A 15000-nucleotide genomic window follows, 5' to 3' on the forward strand; every position below is an offset into this window, starting at 1 on the left:
TGCTGTCAGAAGTGGGATTTGAACCCACGCCTCCATTTGGAGACCAGAACACCCATGTTGGGGGAAGAATTTGCTCTTGAGTCTGGCGCCTTAGACCACTCGGCCATTCTGTCACACTGGCAAAGACATTTTAGTCCATTCCTTAGCCGTGTGGTTTACCGTATGGTCAGGCGTTATGTGCAATATGTGAAAAAATTACAGAGAAATCTGGAATGTCATGTAGGTCTACTGTATTTGTTGATGTATACTAGAAAGAAAGTTTTGTTTTGTCTTTTACCTCAAATGAAACCAAAGACACAACAGTATTTCCTGTTTCAACGTAAAGTCCACTGAGCCTACCATCAGGACCGCGTGGCCTAATGGATAAGGCGTCTGACTTCGGATCAGGAGATTGAGGGTTCGAGTCCCTTCGTGGTCAATGAGTTAACAGAGAGCTGTCTAAGTGCTATCTTTTGAATTTGATTACACGAGTATAGGTTAGCGTTTACCTTGACTCATGTAAGAAAGCTTGCTTTGCCAAAAACTTGCTGTCAGAAGTGGGATTTGAACCCACGCCTCCATTTGGAGACCAGAACACCCATGTTGGGGGAAGAATTTGCTCTTGAGTCTGGCGCCTTAGACCACTCGGCCATTCTGACATACTGGCAAAGACATTTTAGTCCATTCCTTAGCCGTGTGGTTTACCGTATGGTCAGGCGTTATGTGCAATATGTGAAAAAATTACAGAGAAATCTGGAATGTCATGTAGGTCTACTGTATTTGTTGATGTATACTAGAAAGAAAGTTTTGTTTTGTCTTTTACCTCAAATGAAACCAAAGACACAACAGTATTTCCTGTTTCAACGTAAAGTCCACAGAACATACTGTAAGGACCGCGTGGCCTAATGGATAAGGCGTCTGACTTCGGATCAGAAGATTGAGGGTTCGAGTCCCTTCGTGGTCGATGAGTTAATAGAGCGCTGCCTAAGTGCTATCTTTTGAATTTGATTAAACGAGTATAAGTTAGCGCTTACATTGACTCATGTAAGAAAGCTTGCTTTGCCAAAAACTTGCTGTCAGAAGTGGGATTTGAACCCACGCCTCCATTTGGAGACCAGAACACCCATGTTGGGGGAAGAATTTGCTCTTGAGTCTGGCGCCTTAGACCACTCGGCCATTCTGTCACACTGGCAAAGACATTTTAGTCCATTCCTTAGCCGTGTGGTTTACCGTATGGTCAGGCGTTATGTGCAATATGTGAAAAAATTACAGAGAAATCTGGAATGTCATGTAGGTCTACTGTATTTGTTGATGTATACTAGAAAGAAAGTTTTGTTTTGTCTTTTACCTCAAATGAAACCAAAGACACAATAGTATTTCCTGTTTCAACGTAAAGTCCACAGAGCCTACCATCAGGACCGCGTGGCCTAATGGATAAGGCGTCTGACTTCGGATCAGAAGATTGAGGGTTCGAGTCCCTTCGTGGTCGATGAGTTAATAGAGAGCTGTCTAAGTGCTATCTTTTGAATTTGATTACACGAGTAAAAGTTAGCGTTAAAATTAACTCATGTAAGAAAGCTTGCTTTGCCAAAAACTTGCTGTCAGAAGTGGGATTTGAACCCACGCCTCCATTTGGAGACCAGAACACCCATGTTGGGGGAAGAATTTGCTCTTGAGTCTGGCGCCTTAGACCACTCGGCCATTCTGACATACTGGCAAAGACATTTTAGTCCATTCCTTAGCCGTGTGGTTTACCGTATGGTCAGGCGTTATGTGCAATATGTGAAAAAATTACAGAGAAATCTGGAATGTCATGTAGGTCTACTGTATTTGTTGATGTATACTAGAAAGAAAGTTTTGTTTTGTCTTTTACCTCAAATGAAACCAAAGACACAATAGTATTTCCTGTTTCAATGTAAAGTCCACAGAGCCTACCATCAGGACCACGTGGCCTAATGGATAAGGCGTCTGACTTCGGATCAGAAGATTGAGGGTTCAAGTCTAGAGATGAGCGAACACTAAAATGCTCGGGTACTCGTTATTCGAGACGAACTTTTCCCGATGCTCGAGTGCTCGTCTCGAATAACGAACCCCATTGAAGTCAATGGGAGACTCGAGCATTTTTCAAGGGGACCAAGGCTCTGCACAGGGAAGCTTGGCCAAACACCTGGGAACCTCAGAAAAGGATGGAAACACCACGGAAATGGACAGGAAACAGCAGGGGCAGCATGCATGGATGCCTCTGAGGCTGCATAATCGCACCATTATGCCAAAATTATGGGCAACAGCATGGCCATGACAGAGTGACAGAATGAAGCTAGATAGCATCTAAAACATCCAATAATTGACCCTGACACTATAGGGGACGGCATGCAGAGGCAGCGGCAGCAGGCTAGAGAGTGTCATGGCGACATACCCTAAATGGACTCAGGCTTCAAACCAATGGGTGGCAGAGAGGAACCAAAGGAGGTGAGCAAGAAGCGCTCAAATAATATCGGTACATGATAAAAGTTTGCCAGTATATTTTGTGGATTACACAGCAGGGTGGCGACAAAGTTAACATGGAAGCCATGAAAACAACCCAAAATTCTGCCTGACACAGCTCGTTTGATAAGGGGACGATGTATGGAGGCAGTGAACTAGTAGTAGATTAAAGGTGCTGCAGTTAAAACTATGTTAGTTGGATCTTGGCATGGAGCTGGCGCTCCGCTGCCAGGCGAGCTTTCGCCAATCCAAGCCCCTGTCTATAGGCTACTCCCCAAACAGCACTTCTAAGAACCTTTTGTATAAGATCAAGTGTAGTAGCGTTCTTATAAGTTTAGGATATGCCGGGTGAGGGGAATGTAAACAGATGCGCAAGAAGCGCTGAAATAATATCCCTAAATGGTAAAAGTTTGCAAGTATATTTTGGGGATTACACAGCAGGGTGGCGACAAAGTTAACAACTTTGATGTGGAATGCCCTGTAATAGCTCTTGGGCGGTGTGCCTTTTATCGCCTAGGCTCAGCAGTTTCAGCACCGCCTGCTGTCGCTTAGCGACGGCACTGCTGCTGTGCCTAGAGCTACCGACTGATGGCGCCATGCCCACGGATGGTAATTCGGAGGAGGAGGAGGTGGAGGAGGGGTGGGAGGAGGTATAGTAGGCCTTTGAGACCTGGACCGAGGTAGGCCCCGCAATTCTCTGCGTCGGCAGTATATGACCAGCCCCAGGGTCAGACTCGGTCCCAGCCTGCACCAAGTTAAGTGTAGTAGCGTTCTCATAAGTTTGGGATATGGCGGGTGAGGGGAATGTAAACAGATGCGCAAGAAGCGCATGATGCGCATGGAGCTGGCGTTCCGCTGCCAGGCGAGCTTTCGCCAATCCAAGCCCCTGTCTCTAGGCTACTCCCCAAACAGCACTTCTAAGAACCTTTTGTATAAGATCAAGTGTAGTAGCGTTCTTATAAGTTTAGGATATGCCGGGTGAGGGGAATGTAAACAGATGCGCAAGAAGCGCTGAAATAATATCCCTAAATGGTAAAAGTTTGCCAGTATATTTTGTGGATAACACAGCAGGGTGGCGACAAAGTTAACAACTTTGATGTGGAATCCATGAAAACAACCCAAATTTCTGCCTGACACACCTCGTTTGATAAAGGGACGATGTATGGAGGCAGCTATATGGACGACTTTTGGAGGTAGCAATGGAGACAACGTGTGGAGGCTGCTATGGAGACAATTTAATTTGGATAGTGCCTGTATGTGGCAGTCCCAAACATTTTTCAAACCAGAGGAGCAGGTAGGTGGCCCTCCAGTAAAATGGGATAGATTGAGTGCCTGTATGTGGCAGTCCCAAAAATGTTTCAAACCAGAGGAGCAGGTAGGTGGCCCTCCAGTAAAATGGAATAGATTGAGTGCCTGTATGTGGCAGTCCCAAAAATTGTTCAAACCAGAGGAGCAGGTAGGTGGCCCTGCAGTAAAATGGAATAGATTGAGTGCCTGTATGTGGCAGTCCCAAAAATTGTTCAAACCAGAGGAGCAGGTAGGTGGCCCTGCAGTAAAATGGAATAGATTGAGTGCCTGTATGTGGCAGTCCCAAAAATGTTTCAAACCAGAGGAGCAGGTAGGTGGCCCTCCAGTAAAATGGGATAGATTGAGTGCCTGTATGTGGCAGTCCCAAAAATGTTTCAAACCAGAGGAGCAGGTAGGTGGCCCTCCAGTAAAATGGAATAGATTGAGTGCCTGTATGTGGCAGTCCCAAAAATTGTTCAAACCAGAGGAGCAGGTAGGTGGCCCTGCAGTAAAATGGAATAGATTGAGTGCCTGTATGTGGCAGTCCCAAAAATTGTTCAAACCAGAGGAGCAGGTAGGTGGCCCTGCAGTAAAATGGAATAGATTGAGTGCCTGTATGTGGCAGTCCCAAAAATGTTTCAAACCAGAGGAGCAGGTAGGTGGCCCTCCAGTAAAATGGGATAGATTGAGTGCCTGTATGTGGCAGTCCCAAAAATGTTTCAAACCAGAGGAGCAGGTAGGTGGCCCTCCAGTAAAATGGAATAGATTGAGTGCCTGTATGTGGCAGTCCCAAAAATTGTTCAAACCAGAGGAGCAGGTAGGTGGCCCTGCAGTAAAATGGAATAGATTGAGTGCCTGTATGTGGCAGTCCCAAAAATTGTTCAAACCAGAGGAGCAGGTAGGTGGCCCTGCAGTAAAATGGAATAGATTGAGTGCCTGTATGTGGCAGTCCCAAAAATGTTTCAAACCAGAGGAGCAGGTAGGTGGCCCTGCAGTAAAATGGAATAGATTGAGTGCCTGTATGTGGCAGTCCCAAAAATTGTTCAAACCAGAGGAGCAGGTAGGTGGCCCTGCAGTAAAATGGAATAGATTGAGTGCCTGTATGTGGCAGTCCCAAAAATTGTTCAAACCAGAGGAGCAGGTAGGTGGCCCTGCAGTAAAATGGAATAGATTGAGTGCCTGTATGTGGCAGTCCCAAAAATGTTTCAAACCAGAGGAGCAGGTAGGTGGCCCTGCAGTAAAATGGAATAGATTGAGTGCCTGTATGTGGCAGTCCCAAAAATTGTTCAAACCAGAGGAGCAGGTAGGTGGCCCTGCAGTAAAATGGAATAGATTGAGTGCCTGTATGTGGCAGTCCCAAAAATGTTTCAAACCAGAGGAGCAGGTAGGTGGCCCTCCAGTAAAATGGAATAGATTGAGTGCCTGTATGTGGCAGTCCCAAAAATTGTTCAAACCAGAGGAGCAGGTAGGTGGCCCTGCAGTAAAATGGAATAGATTGAGTGCCTGTATGTGGCAGTCCCAAAAATTTTTTAAAACAGAGGACCGGGTAGGTGGCCCTCCAGAAAAATGGAATAGATTGAGTGCCTGTATGTGGCACTCACAAAAATTGTTTCAAACAGAGGACCGGGTAGGTGGCCCTCCAGAAAAATTAAATGCATGAAGTACTATAGCAAGAGCCAGTGGGCCCTGTCAAAAAATAGCCAGTTTCCTCTGCTTTACTGTACAAAGAGGAGGAGAAGGAGGAAAATGAGGAGGAGGAGGAGGAGTGGATCAATTATTCAGGTTGAGCTTCCTTCACCTGGTGGAGATTGGAAATTCTGAGAAATCCAGCCTTTATTCATTTTAATAAGCGTCAGCCTGTCAGCGCTGTCAGTCGACAGGCGTGTACGCTTATCGGTGATGATGCCACCAGCTGCACTGAAAACCCGCTCGGACAAGACGCTAGCGGCAGGGCAGGCAAGAACCTCCAAGGCGTACAGCGCCAGTTCGCGCCACATGTCCAGCTTTGAAACCCAGTAGTTGTAGGGAGCTGTGTGATCATTTAGGACGATGGTATGGTCAGCTACGTACTCCCTCACCATCTTTCTGTAAAGATCAGCCCTACTCTGCCGAGACTGGGGACAGGTGACAGTGTCTTGCTGGGGTGACATAAAGCTGGCAAAAGCCTTGTAAAGCGTACCCTTGCCAGTGCTGGACAAGCTGCCTGCTCGCCTACTCTCCCTCGCTACTTGTCCCGCAGAACTACGCACTCTGCCGCTAGCGCTGTCAGAAGGGAAATACTGTTTCAGCTTGTGCACCAGGGCCTGCTGGTATTCATGCATTCTCACACTCCTTTCCTCTCCAGGGATGAGAGTGGGAAGATTTTGCTTGTACCGTGGATCCAGGAGAGTGAACACCCAGTAATCGGTGCTGGAATAAATTCTTTGAACGCGAGGGTCACGGGATAGGCAGCCTAGCATGAAATCTGCCATATGCGCCAGAGTACCAACGCGTAAGAATTCACTCCCCTCACTGGCCTGACTGTCCATTTCCTCCTCCTCCAACTCCTCCAACTCCTCTTCTTCTGCCCATACACGCTGAACAGTGAAGGACTCAACAATGGTCCCCTCTTGTGTCTCGCCAACATTCTCCTCCTCTTCCTCCTCATCCTCCTCCACCTCCACCTCCTCCGATATGCGCTGAGAAACAGACCTCAGGGTGCTTTGGCTATCAACAAGGGAATATTCTTCCCCCGTCTCTTGTGACGAGCGCAAAGCTTCCGACTTCATGCTGACCAGAGAGTTTTTCAACAGGCCAAGCAGCGGGATGGTGAGGCTGATGATGGCGGCATCGCCACTGACCATCTGTGTTGACTCCTCAAAGTTACTCAGCACCTGACAGATATCAGACATCCACGTCCACTCCTCATTGTAGACTTGAGGAAGCTGACTGACCTGACTACCAGTTCTGGTGGAAGTTGACATCTGGCAGTCTACAATCGCTCTGCGCTGCTGGTAAACTCTGGATAACATGGTCAGTGTTGAATTCCACCTCGTGGGCACGTCGCACAACAGTCGGTGAGCGGGCAGTTGGAGGCGGCGCTGCGCTGCCCTGAGAGTGGCAGCATCTGGGCTGGACTTCCTGAAATGCGCACAGATGCGGCGCACCTTCGTGAGCAAATCAGACAGATTGGGGTATGTCTTGAGGAAACGCTGCACTATCAGATTTAACACATGGGCCAGGCATGGCACATGTGTCAGTCTGCCGAGTTGCAGAGCCGCCACCAGGTTACGGCCGTTGTCACACACAACCATTCCCGGCTTGAGGTTCAGCGGTGCCAGCCACAGATCAGTCTGCGCCGTGATGCCCTGTAATAGCTCTTGGGCGGTGTGCCTTTTGTCGCCTAGGCTCAGCAGTTTGAGCACCGCCTGCTGTCGCTTAGCGACGGCACTGCTGCTGTGCCTAGAGCTACCGACTGATGGCGCCGTGCCCACGGATGGTAGTTCGGAGGAGGAGGTGGAGGAGGGGTGGGAGGAGGAGGAGGCATAGTAGGCCTGAAACACCTGGACCGAGGTAGGCCCCGCAATCCTCGGCGTCGGCAGTATATGAGCAGCCCCAGGGTCAGACTCGGTCCCAGCCTCCACCAAGTTAACCCAATGTGCCGTCAGCGATATATAGTGGCCCTGCCCGGCAGCACTCGTCCACGTGTCCGTGGTCAGGTGGACCTTGTCAGAAACGGCGTTGGTCAGGGCACGGATGATGTTGTCTGACACGTGCTGGTGCAGGGCTGGGACGGCACATCGGGAAAAGTAGTGGCGGCTGGGGACCGAATACCGAGGGGCGGCCGCCGCCATGAGGTTGCGAAAGGCCTCGGTCTCTACTAGCCTATAGGGCAGCATCTCCAGGCTAAGCAATCTGGAGATGTGCACATTAAGGGCTTGGGCGTGCGGGTGGGTTGCACTATATTTGCGTTTCCGCTCCAGCGTCTGGGGTATGGAGAGCTGAACGCTGGTGGATGCTGTGGAGGATCGTGGAGGCGACGATGGGGTTTTTGTGCCAGGGTCCTGGGCAGGGGGCTGACTAGCAGCTGACACAGGGGAAGGAGCAGTGGTGTGCACGGCCGGAGGTGAACGGGCTTGTTGCCACTGAGTGGGGTGCTTAGCATTCATATGCCTGCGCATACTGGTGGTAGTTAAGCTAGTAGTGGTGGAACCCCTGCTGAGCCTGGTTTGGCAAATGTTGCACACCACAGTCCGTCGGTCATCCGGTGTTTCCTTAAAGAACCTCCACACTTCTGAAGATCTAGCCCTCGCCGCAAGAGCCCTCACCACGGGAGCTTCACTAGTTGACAGTGGCGCTGATGCACCAGCTCTGGCCCTGCCTCTCCGTCTGGCCCCACCACTGCCTCTTCCAACCTGTTCAGGTCGAGGACTCTCCTCCGTTTCAGAAGCACTGTGTTCACCCGGCCTCTCAACCCAGCTTGGGTCTGTCACCTCATCATCCTCCGATCCCTCAGTCTGCTCCCCCCTCGGACTTCCTGCCCTGACAACAACTTCCCCACTGTCTGACAACCGTGTCTCCTCATCGTCGGACACCTCTTTACACACTTCCACTACGTCAAGAAGGTCATCATCACCCACAGACTGTGACTGGTGGAAAACCTGGGCATCGGAAAATTGCTCAGCAGCAACCGGACAAGTGGTTTGTGACTGTGGGAAGGGTCCAGAAAACAGTTCCTCAGAGTATGCCGGTTCAAATGCCAAATTTTCCTGGGAGGGGGCAGACTGGGGGGGAGGAGGCTGAGGTGCAGGAGCTGGAGGAGTGGCGATTTCGGTGACATGGGTGGACTGCGTGGAAGACTGACTGGTGGTGGACAAATTGCTCGAAGCATTGTCAGCAATCCACGACATCACCTGTTCGCACTGTTCTGGCCTCAACAGTGCTCTACCACGAGTCCCAGTAACTTCAGACATGAACCTAGGGAGTGTAGCTCTGCGGCGTTCCCCTGCTCCCTCATCAGCAGGTGGTGTCTCACCCCGCCCAGGACCACGGCCTCTGACCCCTGCAGTAGTTGGACGCCCACGTCCCCGCCCTCGTCCTCTACCCCTAGCCCTCGGGTTAAACATTTTTAAAATGAGAGTTATAACTTTATTTTTTTTTTTACTTTTTTTTTTTTTTTTGTGTTTTTTTTTTTTTTTTGTGTTTTTTGTTTTTTTTTGAGTTTTTAAAACCAAACAATGCTATCCTATTGCTATGGCTATTTTCTAGCCAAGTATCAAAGCACACTACTATGCCAGATGAGATGACACTGAGTTATTGCCTAATAGAAATCCAACCCCTACTGAATTTTGCCACTTCGGCCTTTGCTATGGATATGTGCGCCACTAAGCGCAGAACACAGCGGTCGCAAGTCTCACTACAAATTGCTCAGAATTGGCAAGTACATGCACTGCAGAAACTACAGCCACCAGCAGATCAACCAGAAATCAAATATATAGAACGCTACTGTAGGCTTCAAGAAGCTGTTTGTATTCTCCTATGGCTATTTTCTAGCCAAGTATCAAAGGAAGCACACTACTATGCCAGATGAGATGACACTGAGTTATTGCCTAATAGAAATCCAACCCCTACTGAATTTTGCCACTTCGGCCTTTGCTATGGATATGTGCGCCACTAAGCGCAGAACACAGCGGTCGCAAGTCTCACTACAAATTGCTCAGAATTGGCAAGTACATGCACTGCAGAAACTACAGCCACCAGCAGATCAACCAGAAATCAAATATATAGAACGCTACTGTAGGCTTCAAGAAGCTGTTTGTATTCTCCTATGGCTATTTTCTAGCCAAGTATCAAAGGAAGCACACTACTATGCCAGATGAGATGACACTGAGTTATTGCCTAATAGAAATCCAACCCCTACTGAATTTTGCCACTTCGGCCTTTGCTATGGATATGTGCGCCACTAAGCGCAGAACACAGCGGTCGCAAGTCTCACTACAAATTGCTCAGAATTGGCAAGTACATGCACTGCAGAAACTACAGCCACCAGCAGATCAACCAGAAATCAAATATATAGAACGCTACTGTAGGCTTCAAGAAGCTGTTTGTATTCTCCTATGGCTATTTTCTAGCCAAGTATCAAAGGAAGCACAGTACTATGCCAGATGAGATGACACTGAGTTATTGCCTAATAGAAATCCAACCCCTACTGAATTTTGCCACTTCGGCCTTTGCTATGGATATGTGCGCCACTAAGCGCAGAACACAGCGGTCGCAAGTCTCACTACAAATTGCTCAGAATTGGCAAGTACATGCACTGCAGAAACTACAGCCACCAGCAGATCAACCAGAAATCAAATATATAGAACGCTACTGTAGGCTTCAAGAAGCTGTTTGTATTCTCCTATGGCTATTTTCTAGCCAAGTATCAAAGGAAGCACAGTACTATGCCAGATGAGATGACACTGAGTTATTGCCTAATAGAAATCCAACCCCTACTGAATTTTGCCACTTCGGCCTTTGCTATGGATATGTGCGCCACTAAGCGCAGAACACAGCGGTCGCAAGTCTCACTACAAATTGCTCAGAATTGGCAAGTACATGCACTGCAGAAACTACAGCCACCAGCAGATCAACCAGAAATCAAATATATAGAACGCTACTGTAGGCTTCAAGAAGCTGTTTGTATTCTCCTATGGCTATTTTCTAGCCAAGTATCAAAGGAAGCACAGTACTATGCCAGATGAGATGACACTGAGTTATTGCCTAATAGAAATCCAACCCCTACTGAATTTTGCCACTTCGGCCTTTGCTATGGATATGTGCGCCACTAAGCGCAGAACACAGCGGTCGCAAGTCTCACTACAAATTGCTCAGAATTGGCAAGTACATGCACTGCAGAAACTACAGCCACCAGCAGATCAACCAGAAATCAAATATATAGAACGCTACTGTAGGCTTCAAGAAGCTGTTTGTATTCTCCTATGGCTATTTTCTAGCCAAGTATCAAAGGAAGCACACTACTATGCCAGATGAGATGACACTGAGTTATTGCCTAATAGAAATCCAACCCCTACTGAATTTTCCCACTTCGGTCTTTGCTATGGATATGTGTGCCACTAAGAGCTAAACACAACGGTAGCAAGTCCCCCTGCTAATTCCTCACAAAATGGTAAAAGATGCAAATTAAAATAAAAAAAGTAGAACGTTATTGTAGCCCTAAGAAGGGCTGTTGGGTTCTTTGAGAATCACTCCTGCCTAACAGTAAGCTAATAGAACACCCTAACGCTTTCCCTGACCAGCAGCAGCTCTCTCCCTAGCGGCATCCAGAGACAGAATGATCCGAGCAGCGCGGCCAGCGGCTAGTCTATCCCAGGGTCACCTGATCTGGCCAGCCAACCACTGCTATCGACGTGTAAGGGTACCACGTCATGCTGGGTGGAGTGCAGAGTCTCCTGGCTTGTGATTGGCTCTGTTTCTGGCCGCCAAAAAGCAAAACGGTGGGAGCTGCCATTTTCTCGAGCGGGCGAAGTATTCGTCCGAGTAACGAGCAGTTTCGAGTACCCTAATGCTCGACCGAGCATGTTCGCTCATCTCTATTCAAGTCCCTTCGTGGTCGATGAGTTAATAGAGAGCTGTCTAAGTGCTATCTTTTGAATTTGATTACACGAGTATAAGTTAGCGTTTACATTGACTCATGTAAGAAAGCTTGCTTTGCCAAAAACTTGCTGTCAGAAGTGGGATTTGAACCCACGCCTCCATTTGGAGACCAGAACACCCATGTTGGGGGAAGAATTTGCTCTTGAGTCTGGCGCCTTAGACCACTCGGCCATTCTGACATACTGGCAAAGACATTTTAGTCCATTCCTTAGCCGTGTGGTTTACCGTATGGTCAGGCGTTATGTGCAATATGTGAAAAAATTACAGAGAAATCTGGAATGTCATGTAGGTCTACTGTATTTGTTGATGTATACTAGAAAGAAAGTTTTGTTTTGTCTTTTACCTCAAATGAAACCAAAGACACAACAGTATTTCCTGTTTCAACGTAAAGTCCACAGAGCCTACCATCAGGACCGCGTGGCCTAATGGATAAGGCGTCTGACTTTGGGTCAGAAGATTGAGGATTCGAATCCCTTCGTGGTCGATGAGTTAACAGAGAGCTGTCTAAGTGCTATCTTTTGAATTTGATTACACGAGTATAAGTTAGCGTTTACATTGACTCATGTAAGAAAGCTTGCTTTGCCAAAAACTTGCTGTCAGAAGTGGGATTTGAACCCACACCTCCATTTGGAGACCAGAACAACCATGTTGTGGGAAGAATTTGCTCTTGAGTCTGGCGCCTTAGACCACTCGGCCATTCTGACATACTGGCAAAGACATTTTAGTCCATTCCTTAGCCGTGTGGTTTACCGTATGGTCAGGCGTTATGTGCAATATGTGAAAAAATTACAGAGAAATCTGGAATGTCATGTAGGTCTACTGTATTTGTTGATGTATACTAGAAAGAAAGTTTTGTTTTGTCTTTTACCTCAAATGAAACCAAAGACACAATAGTATTTCCTGTTTCAACGTAAAGTCCACAGAGCCTACCGTCAGGACCGCGTGGCCTAATGGATAAGGCGTCTGACTTCAGATCAGAAGATTGAGGGGTCGAGTCCCTTCGTGGTTGATGAATTAATAGAGCGCTGCCTAATTGCTATCTTTTGAATTTGATTACACGAGTATAAGTTAGCGTTTGCATTGACTCATGTAAGAAAGCTTGCTTTGCCAAAAACTTGCTGTCAGAAGTGGGATTTGAACCCACGCCTCCATTTGGAGACCAGAACACCCATGTTGGGGGAAGAATTTGCTCTTGAGTCTGGCGCCTTAGACCACTCGGCCATTCTGACATACTGGCAAAGACATTTTAGTCCATTCCTTAGCCGTGTGGTTTACCATATGGTCAGGCGTTATGTGCAATATGTGAAAAAATTACAGAGAAATCTGGAATGTCATGTAGGTCTACTGTATTTGTTGATGTATACTAGAAAGAAAGTTTTGTTTTGTCTTTTACCTCAAATGAAACCAAAGACACAACAGTATTTCCTGTTTCAACGTAAAGTCCACAGAGCCTACCATCAGGACCGCGTGGCCTAATGGATAAGGCGTCTGACTTCGGATCAGAAGATTGAGGGTTCGAGTCCCTTCGTGGTCGATGAGTTAACAGAGAGCTGTCTAAGTGCTATCTTTTGAATTTGATTACACGAGTATAAGTTAGCGTTTACATTGACTCATGTAAGAAAGCTTGCTTTGCCAAAAACTTGCTGTCAGAAGTGGGATTTGAACCCACGCCTCCATTTGGAGACCAGAACACCCATGTTGGGGGAAGAATTTGCTCTTGAGTCTGGCGCCTTAGACCACTCGGCCATTCTGACATACTGGCAAAGACATTTTAGTCCATTCCTTAGCCGTGTGGTTTACCGTATGGTCAGGCGTTATGTGCAATATGTGAAAAAATTACAGAGAAATCTGGAATGTCATGTAGGTCTACTGTATTTGTTGATGTATACTAGAAAGAAAGTTTTGTTTTGTCTTTTACCTCAAATGAAACCAAAGACACAATAGTATTTCCTGTTTCAACGTAAAGTCCACAGAGCCTACCGTCAGGACCGCGTGGCCTAATGGATAAGGCGTCTGACTTCGGATCAGAAGATTGAGGGTTCGAGTCCCTTCGTGGTCGATGAGTTAATAGAGCGCTGCCTAAGTGCTATCTTTTGAATTTGATTACACGAGTATAAGTTAGCGTTTACATTGACTCATGTAAGAAAGCTTGCTTTGCCAAAAACTTGCTGTCAGAAGTGGGATTTGAACCCACGCCTCCATTTGGAGACCAGAACACCCATGTTGGGGGAAGAATTTGCTCTTGAGTGTGGCGCCTTAGACCACTCGGCCATTCTGACATACTGGCAAAGACATTTTAGTCCATTCCTTAGCCGTGTGGTTTACCGTATGGTCAGGCGTTATGTGCAATATGTGAAAAATTACAGAGAAATCTGGAATGTCATGTAGGTCTACTGTATTTGTTGATGTATACTAGAAAGAAAGTTTTGTTTTGTCTTTTACCTCAAATGAAACCAAAGACACAATAGTATTTCCTGTTTCAACGTAAAGTCCACAGAGCCTACCGTCAGAACCGCGTGGCCTAATGGATAAGGCGTCTGACTTCGGATCAGAAGATTGAGGGTTCGAGTCCCTTCGTGGTCGATGAGTTAACAGAGAGCTGTCTAAGTGCTATCTTTTGAATTTGATTACACGAGTATAAGTTAGCTTTTACATTGACTCATGTAAGAAAGCTTGCTTTGCCAAAAACTTGCTGTCAGAAGTGGGATTTGAACCCACGCCTCCATTTGGAGACCAGAACACCCATGTTGGGGGAAGAATTTGCTCTTGAGTCTGGCGCCTTAGACCACTCGGCCATTCTGACATACTGGCAAAGACATTTTAGTCCATTCCTTAGCCGTGTGGTTTACCGTATGGTCAGGCGTTATGTGCAATATGTGAAAAAATTACAGAGAAATCTGGAATGTCATGTAGGTCTACTGTATTTGTTGATGTATACTAGAAAGAAAGTTTTGTTTTGTCTTTTACCTCAAATGAAACCAAAGACACAACAGTATTTCCTGTTTCAACGTAAAGTCCACAGAGCCTACCATCAGGACCGCGTGGCCTAATGGATAAGGCGTCTGACTTCGGATCAGAAGATTGAGGGTTCGAGTCCCTTCGTGGTCGATGAGTAAATAGAGAGCTGTCTAAGTGCTATCTTTTGAATTTGATTACACGAGTATAAGTTAGCGTTTACATTGACTCAGGTAAGAAAGCTTGCTTTGCCAAAAACTTGCTGTCAGAAGTGGGATTTGAACCCACGCCTCCATTTGGAGACCAGAACACCCATGTTGGGGGAAGAATTTGCTCTTGAGTCTGGCGCCTTGGACCACTCGGCCATTCTGACATACTCGCGAAGACATTTTAGTCCATTCCTTAGCCGTGTGGTTTACCGTATGGTCAGGCGTTATGTGCAATATGTGAAAAAAGTACAGAGAAATCTGGAATGTCATGTAGGTCTACTGTATTTGTTGATGTATACTAGAAAGAAAGTTTTGTTTTGTCTTTAACCTCAAAAGAAACCAAAGACACAACAGTATTTCCTGTTTCAACATAAAGACCACAGAACATACTGTAAGGACCGCGTGGCCTAATGGATAAGGCGTCTGACTTCGGATCAGAAGATTGAGG

At 47.0% G+C, this 15000-nt stretch overlaps 16 non-coding genes across 16 annotated transcripts in view; 8 read left to right on the top strand and 8 right to left on the bottom strand.

Moving 5' to 3' along the window:
- Positions 1 to 345: 345 nt before the first annotated feature.
- TRNAR-UCG (transfer RNA arginine (anticodon UCG)) lies at positions 346 to 418 on the top strand. Its single transcript has one exon. It is a non-coding gene; the product is annotated as a tRNA-Arg (tRNA).
- Positions 419 to 528: 110 nt separating this feature from the next.
- On the bottom strand, positions 529 to 638 carry TRNAL-CAA (transfer RNA leucine (anticodon CAA)). Its single transcript has 2 exons — positions 601 to 638; positions 529 to 574 (listed from the first exon to the last, which is right to left on the bottom strand). It is a non-coding gene; the product is annotated as a tRNA-Leu (tRNA).
- Positions 639 to 870: 232 nt separating this feature from the next.
- On the top strand, positions 871 to 943 carry TRNAR-UCG (transfer RNA arginine (anticodon UCG)). The gene has a single exon. It is a non-coding gene; the product is annotated as a tRNA-Arg (tRNA).
- A 452-nt stretch (positions 944 to 1395) lies between these two features.
- Positions 1396 to 1468, top strand: TRNAR-UCG (transfer RNA arginine (anticodon UCG)). Its single transcript has one exon. It is a non-coding gene; the product is annotated as a tRNA-Arg (tRNA).
- A 110-nt stretch (positions 1469 to 1578) lies between these two features.
- TRNAL-CAA (transfer RNA leucine (anticodon CAA)) lies at positions 1579 to 1688 on the bottom strand. Its single transcript has 2 exons — positions 1651 to 1688; positions 1579 to 1624 (listed from the first exon to the last, which is right to left on the bottom strand). It is a non-coding gene; the product is annotated as a tRNA-Leu (tRNA).
- Positions 1689 to 11457: 9769 nt separating this feature from the next.
- On the bottom strand, positions 11458 to 11567 carry TRNAL-CAA (transfer RNA leucine (anticodon CAA)). Its single transcript has 2 exons — positions 11530 to 11567; positions 11458 to 11503 (listed from the first exon to the last, which is right to left on the bottom strand). It is a non-coding gene; the product is annotated as a tRNA-Leu (tRNA).
- A 415-nt stretch (positions 11568 to 11982) lies between these two features.
- TRNAL-CAA (transfer RNA leucine (anticodon CAA)) lies at positions 11983 to 12092 on the bottom strand. The gene is made up of 2 exons: positions 12055 to 12092; positions 11983 to 12028 (listed from the first exon to the last, which is right to left on the bottom strand). It is a non-coding gene; the product is annotated as a tRNA-Leu (tRNA).
- Positions 12093 to 12507: 415 nt separating this feature from the next.
- Positions 12508 to 12617, bottom strand: TRNAL-CAA (transfer RNA leucine (anticodon CAA)). Its single transcript has 2 exons — positions 12580 to 12617; positions 12508 to 12553 (listed from the first exon to the last, which is right to left on the bottom strand). It is a non-coding gene; the product is annotated as a tRNA-Leu (tRNA).
- Positions 12618 to 12849: 232 nt separating this feature from the next.
- On the top strand, positions 12850 to 12922 carry TRNAR-UCG (transfer RNA arginine (anticodon UCG)). The gene has a single exon. It is a non-coding gene; the product is annotated as a tRNA-Arg (tRNA).
- A 110-nt stretch (positions 12923 to 13032) lies between these two features.
- On the bottom strand, positions 13033 to 13142 carry TRNAL-CAA (transfer RNA leucine (anticodon CAA)). The gene is made up of 2 exons: positions 13105 to 13142; positions 13033 to 13078 (listed from the first exon to the last, which is right to left on the bottom strand). It is a non-coding gene; the product is annotated as a tRNA-Leu (tRNA).
- A 232-nt stretch (positions 13143 to 13374) lies between these two features.
- TRNAR-UCG (transfer RNA arginine (anticodon UCG)) lies at positions 13375 to 13447 on the top strand. The gene has a single exon. It is a non-coding gene; the product is annotated as a tRNA-Arg (tRNA).
- Positions 13448 to 13898: 451 nt separating this feature from the next.
- TRNAR-UCG (transfer RNA arginine (anticodon UCG)) lies at positions 13899 to 13971 on the top strand. Its single transcript has one exon. It is a non-coding gene; the product is annotated as a tRNA-Arg (tRNA).
- Positions 13972 to 14081: 110 nt separating this feature from the next.
- On the bottom strand, positions 14082 to 14191 carry TRNAL-CAA (transfer RNA leucine (anticodon CAA)). The gene is made up of 2 exons: positions 14154 to 14191; positions 14082 to 14127 (listed from the first exon to the last, which is right to left on the bottom strand). It is a non-coding gene; the product is annotated as a tRNA-Leu (tRNA).
- A 232-nt stretch (positions 14192 to 14423) lies between these two features.
- TRNAR-UCG (transfer RNA arginine (anticodon UCG)) lies at positions 14424 to 14496 on the top strand. Its single transcript has one exon. It is a non-coding gene; the product is annotated as a tRNA-Arg (tRNA).
- A 110-nt stretch (positions 14497 to 14606) lies between these two features.
- On the bottom strand, positions 14607 to 14716 carry TRNAL-CAA (transfer RNA leucine (anticodon CAA)). Its single transcript has 2 exons — positions 14679 to 14716; positions 14607 to 14652 (listed from the first exon to the last, which is right to left on the bottom strand). It is a non-coding gene; the product is annotated as a tRNA-Leu (tRNA).
- A 232-nt stretch (positions 14717 to 14948) lies between these two features.
- The window catches only part of TRNAR-UCG (transfer RNA arginine (anticodon UCG)), a 73-nt gene continuing 21 nt past the window's right edge, over positions 14949 to 15000 (top strand). Inside the window, exon 1 of the tRNA in view lies at positions 14949 to 15000. This exon is cut by the window's right edge and continues 21 nt beyond it. This is a non-coding gene — a tRNA (tRNA-Arg).

This window comes from Engystomops pustulosus, chromosome 9, assembly GCF_040894005.1.
Source record: "Engystomops pustulosus chromosome 9, aEngPut4.maternal, whole genome shotgun sequence".
In the NCBI taxonomy this organism is placed as follows: Eukaryota; Metazoa; Chordata; class Amphibia; order Anura; family Leptodactylidae; genus Engystomops; species Engystomops pustulosus.